General features: G+C 40.4%; 1 long non-coding RNA gene across 2 annotated transcripts in view; it reads right to left on the reverse strand.

Annotated features, from left to right (window-relative positions):
• The window catches only part of LOC141278983 (uncharacterized), a 42,357-nt gene extending 36,890 nt beyond the window's left edge, over positions 1-5,467 (reverse strand). The window contains exons 1-2 of one of the 2 annotated variants that reach the window (XR_012332575.1): positions 2,446-5,467; positions 2,034-2,157 (exon numbers count right to left, since the gene is read on the reverse strand). This is a non-coding gene — a long non-coding RNA (uncharacterized lncRNA). Of the gene's footprint in view, positions 1-2,033 lie in introns of both variants that reach the window. The other variant, XR_012332574.1, reaches the window with a different exon arrangement.
• Positions 5,468-6,000: the final 533 nt, after the last annotated feature.

The following is a 6,000-nucleotide window of genomic DNA, read 5'->3' on the forward strand; positions in this document are numbered from 1 at the left end:
CAGGAGAGGCCACAACAGTGAGAGTCCTGTGTACCGCAAAAAAAAAAAAAAAAAGAATCCACCTGCCAATGCAGGGGACATGGGTTTGAGCCCTGGTCTGGGAAGATCTCACATGCCATGGAGCAACTAAGCCCATGCACCACAACTACTGAGCCTGCTTTCTAGAGCCTGCGAGCCACAACTACTGAGCCTGTGAGCCACAACTACTGAAGCTCGCACGCTAAGAGCCTGTGCTCTGCAACAAGAGAAGCTACTGCAATGCGAAGCCCGCACACCGCAATGAAAAGTAGCCCCTGCTCGCCACAACTAGAGAAAGCCTACGCACAGCAACGAAGACCCAACGCAGCCAAAAATAAATAAATTTATTTAAAAAAATAAAATAACATTATGATTCAATAAAAAGTGCACAAGGCAGTGTCGCTTGCACATGTCTCTGTCGTTGTTTTCTTTTCTTTCTTTTTTTTTTTTTTGCAGTACGCAGGCCTCTCACTGTTTTGGCCTCTCCCATTGCGGAGCACAGGCTCTGGACGCGCAGGCTCAGCGGCCATGGCTCACGGGCCCAGCCGCTCCGCGGCATGTGGGATCTTCCCGGACCAGGGCACGAACCCGTGTCCCCTGCATCGGCAGGCGGACTCTCAACCACTGCGCCACCAGGGAAGCCCCGGTTGTTTTCTATTTAAAGTTCAAAAAATAAAGTATAATTCAGACCTGACTTTAGGGTTTGCCCTAATGTTTTATCAAGTCTAGTTTTACTTGATCGGCATTCATTTCTTCTACGATTTTCCTCACATGCTAGAATCATTGAAATGTGGATCCGAATGACTGAGGATTTCAATCACCGGCAAATTATAGAACTGCAATTCCTAAAACAGAAGTAGCCGTAAACTGGAGTCATTCAAAATATAGACAGTTATGAGAAGAGAATCTTGTGAAACAGCCTATGGAAACGCCGGGAGAAAAGTTTCCCATTCCAACAGGACAGTCACTGCTATTTCTGTGACTGTGCCTGGAAGCTACTCCAGAAGTTCTGGCACTTACGCAAGGCAAAGCATTTAATAACCTGCTTCTGAGCAGCTGTCAATTAACAACGTAAGGAACAACACACTACATACAATGAAATTTCTGTTTAACTCAGATCAAAGGCTTATTTATACCCATTTCTGTATTTCCCAGCCTACTTCAAAGAAATCATACGTGCATCAAGGGCTTTAGACAAGCCAGGTGGGATGTCGGCCTTGCCCGCCGCACAGTCAATTTGAGGAAAGCAAGAAGGGAAGGAGGAGCAGAGAAAATGGTAAGTTTAACGGTTTTCAGCTTGTGAAAATATTGGCTAACTGGTGATTTATCTTCGTGTTTCTCTCTCCAGGAGGGGGAGAAAGGCCAGCACCAAAATCCATTTCAGCACTTTTCTCGTGTGAGTCATTCAACCAACCAACCCTTCAGCACTTCGCCCTCAGAAAACGTGTTGAGTTGTGGCTTATGGGAAGGAAAGCTTCCCTCGGCGGGGATGCCGAGAGGAAGAGGAACGTGGCTGACTAGGGCAGTGTGGTCTCCGGCAGAGCTAGTTGTAGAGGGGGTATTGCTCTGAAGATGTGTTTTATCAGTCAGGCAGGTTTGTGCCACAGAAATTTAAGTTTATATATGTCATACCACCATTAATAGGTAGCAATTTATATTTACCAAGTGCAAATAATCCATTGAGGTTTAAAACTTAAACAGTGAACATCTAGTCAATTTAATCTAAATAATCTAAGTCTAATGTTAGTAGAGGAGCCCAGAATAGATGGGATACTGAAGTGTATTTTTATTTTAACAAAAGCCAACTGGAAAGGCAAAAATTCATACTGTGAGTAATCCAGCATCTCTACATGGCAACGGTGAGAGCTGAAATGACTTTGAAGCACTCTGTTCCTTTTAAAGCGTCCCTTCTGCTACTAACTGTCCCACATTACTAAAAAATAACCAACCCCTGTTGAAATGTTCAACTGAACTGCAGCCGTGACAGAGCATTTTTTTAACGGCATTTCCCTTACCTGTGCGGGATTCAGCTCCACAGATGCTAGAGACGACTTAGAACTTCTCAGTTATTTAGATGTGTACGTTAAGATTTCCAACTACTTCATCCTGAGAGTCCACATCTTCTAGAAGGGAAAACATCTAAAATGGATATAAATTAGTAAACAATATGACTAAATGTTTAGGCAGAGATTAAAAACAACACTAAGCTTTACATTCCATGTACTGAAGGTATGAAAAGCCCACCTCGGAATACCTTCCATGTACTGAAGGTATTCCGAGTGTCAAAATATCTGATAAAATCAATTACAGCCACTAGCAGATAGTCATCATGCTGCTAAGCATTAGTTCAGAAATTAGAAAGACAAACATGGTAGACAAGGTTTGCACATTGACAAAGTGGCGACGATGGAAAGCAGTAATAATCACCTGGACCATATTCCTGAATTCTTATTTGTTTGATAAAAGGTTAGAAGAGCAGACATCTTGCCTGGGTGAATTCTATTTTATTCACTCTTCAAATAAAAGTCTTTCGAGCCCAACAATATGTCATGGGATTGTACAAATTGGCATTTGAAGATATCAAAAGGATGCCTGACACCTAGAGAGACACGGAGACACGTGACTTCACTGTCAGTTGCTGGCTTTTCTGTTCCTGTTTCCATGACATTACATAGGCGGGGGGGAAGGGGGAGTTATGGGTTGTGTTAGTTCATTACTTCAAATAAGATGCTTGAACCCTTTACCTTCTTTGCACCCATCTGATACTGGTTTCCCTGGTAACGGAATCAGGGATGCCACCCACCCCCCACCCCAAGAGCTGAGAGCAGGAACTCTTACTTTACTGATCTCGGAAGATAACACTGAAGGGGAGAGTCATGAAGGCTACGGTTCCTGGGTTCAGCCAAAGGGGTAAAAGAAGAAAAGGAATTAAAGTGACCTGAAACTTCATAAGGCTTTAAAAAAAAAATAAAACAAGGGTTTCTTTAATTCAAAATCTAGTCATTCAAGTAAAACAAATATACAGATGATGGTCTGCCAGGGACCTTAAGAAGTGCCATGCCACAGGTCTCAACAGCTCCTCTCCCCACGGCTCATACTCATGCATTTTCTTACGCATCATGCTCACTTTGCTTAGAGGGGAAGAAAAGAAAAAGGAAAATTCCAGACTAGGGCTCATTGGGTCATTTTCTTCCTGTAGATCAGTGTTTTCTTATACTGAGTGATTTGCTTTCCAAGGGACTATAGTTGTTTTTAAAAGGATTTTCACTGCAGATGGTACGTTAAATGGAGAATGTGGTAGCATTAAAATGACTGTCTGCTTAAAAAAATAATATACAAGAGACCATAGGGGAAAGAAAAGAGTGGCCATTAAACTAAACTATTAAGAATGGTTGCACTTTACATTCCAAATGTGAAGTTATGTATTGGGGCTATTACAATTGCAGAGTGCTGTGTAGTGGATTCAGTAGAATGGCCATGTAAATTGAAAAGCAAACTAATGTCTCTTCAAGCTCTGGAAACCACAGAAGGAATTTGCTCCCAAGTGGAAAACTCTAGGCAATCAACCAATGAATCACTCACCCAAAGAACAAGAGCTTTGTCTTTCTCATCAACTGTCTTTTACACAGAAGTGAGATACGGGTCACTTCATACAATAAGAAAACCAGAAGGGCATAGGTTTTGTCACAGAGACCTCACTTGAGTGCTGATGGTTTGTATTATGGAAAGGGAAACAGTGTGTTCCTTTCTTTCATTTTGCCATATAAAACATTCTCATGAAATATTACAACTGAAATGCTTGATAAAAATAAAACTCTTGATTGAGACGCTTGTGTTGGGTGGAGGGAACAGATTTTACTTTTATGCAAACAAGAAAGCCAACTACAAACATGAAAACTAGGCTTATAATATATTCACACCCTATGATCTAAAAATCCCATGCTTGAGGTTATACCAAAGAAGTAGTTCAAAAGAAGAAAAAAGTTCTATACATGGAGATACTTGATGCAGTAGTGGTTATTAGAGTTAAAATGTGGTAAAAAAATAATAATAACCATGCAACACTGCAGAAGTAGCCTAATAAATGGTGGTGTATCATTTGATGGAACTAATAAAAATAACTGAAGACTATGCAGATATATGGGGGGAAAGAACTTGTGATAGTTTAATGTGAAGAACAGAATACCACAGAGCGAAATGAGTGCTGTGCTTACATGTGAATGCACATAGAAAGAGACTTAAGGGAAATACCGCAAAAATAGAAATATTAGGATGGAGGCGTTTGCCGTTTTTTTTAAGCTTTATAGTTCCTTCCTTAGTGACATAGATCTGTATAGATTCTACATATATAAAAGACAGTAATCTGATTTTTGGACCCTCCTGCCTTACTTGTGTAAGTGGCTTTGCATGTTGGCTATTGCTTGCTCAGTCGGTTTCAGAGCATACAATAAAACTGGGTTGTTACACTGGTTAGCTCTCTAACTAGATACAGAGGGAGGAAAATAAAGAAATCGTATCAGGCTCTGCTTACAGCAAGGGCGATGGCCACATGCATCCAAAAAATGCTGACGCTGACAATTAACAAACAGGTAGAAATTGTGCAAGCCTTAGAGCACACTCCTTTTGGGTGAAATGCACAGTATAGCCTTTAAAACTGCAAGAGGTATATGCCATCCAAACTCTAAGGAATATTCATGCATACATTTTCTTCCTAGAGAGAACAGTCTGAATGATCAGTGTGCTAAGAGATGAACGGTACCCTCCCAACATACTTACTGACACTGTCAGCATCTTTTTCAGAGCTGAGATAAGCTATGAAGAGTAGACCTACACCAGTTGCCAGCAGACGGTGTCAGGACCGAAACAAGTCTGCAGCACCTCTATAAGTGCTGCAAAGCAACTCCAAGTTTCTTTAGAAATTGCCTTTTCAAATGTTGACACCTGAGTTTGGTTATTTCTAGGGAAAGATGCCAGCTCAGGTGGTCTTGGACACAGAGGCCTGACTTTACAAGACCCACAGATGTGCTTCAACAGACTAAACTGGAGTTGCTGACAGTGCCAGTTACTGATGTGCGAGCTTGAGTTCATTCTGAGACCATCTCCTCATTGCCCAAGGCATTCACAAATAACAAGAAGCAGGTAAGTTCAGTGGTCAGCCAGACAGGGACTCAAGTGGCAGCTTCTCAAACAAGAGTGACCAGCCAGCATCATGTTAAATTCTCAACATGGTTAAAGTCTCAAAAAATGATAAAAATTTGTAAATTTTGTTTTAAAAATCTCAAATTTCTTAAAATTGTTGAATTCTCAAAAAAATGGCATCTCATTTAATGCCTGCAACAATGCTGTGAGGTAGGCATTTTTATTACAATTTGACAGTTGAAGAAAGATCCTGAGGGACTAAGGAACTTGCCCAAGGCCATGTACATATGAATGTAGGTATATGTATACATATGAATCACCTCTAGTATCCTTAGCTGATGGGAGTTGATTCCAAATGCAGTGTTCTCCTAACAGTGCCCAGTTTGTGTCCTCATTACAAGTAGGATATTACTCACACAACTACAGAAGAACCTTTTATTTTAAACAACAAAAATGCTATAGAAGTAGGTTATAGTTCCCTGCTTTTAACTCATTACTAACATTTACCGTCATTGTGGTTTCTAAATTACCTCCTTGAGGCCAGCAAAGAGTAACGATGGAAAATAATTAACACATGTAATTATTATAAACTATTGATTCTTAATATTGAAAATAAAACCCACAAGTTTATACAACAGAAAGCTATCTTGAAAAAATTGGACATCCACTTTAAGTGGCTGAAAGAAACTCGCAAGGGTCTATGAAAGGTTTTCTAGGAATTGTTAACAGGACAGACATATTAAGTATGAGGACAGGATGATCAAACAGCTGAGATCTTTAGGATCCTTTCAAAGAATGAATATAAGTTAGAACAAAACTAAATGGGGAAATGAGATATCATAT

Source organism: Tursiops truncatus, chromosome 6 (genome assembly GCF_011762595.2).
Source record: "Tursiops truncatus isolate mTurTru1 chromosome 6, mTurTru1.mat.Y, whole genome shotgun sequence".
Classification (NCBI taxonomy): Eukaryota; Metazoa; Chordata; class Mammalia; order Artiodactyla; family Delphinidae; genus Tursiops; species Tursiops truncatus.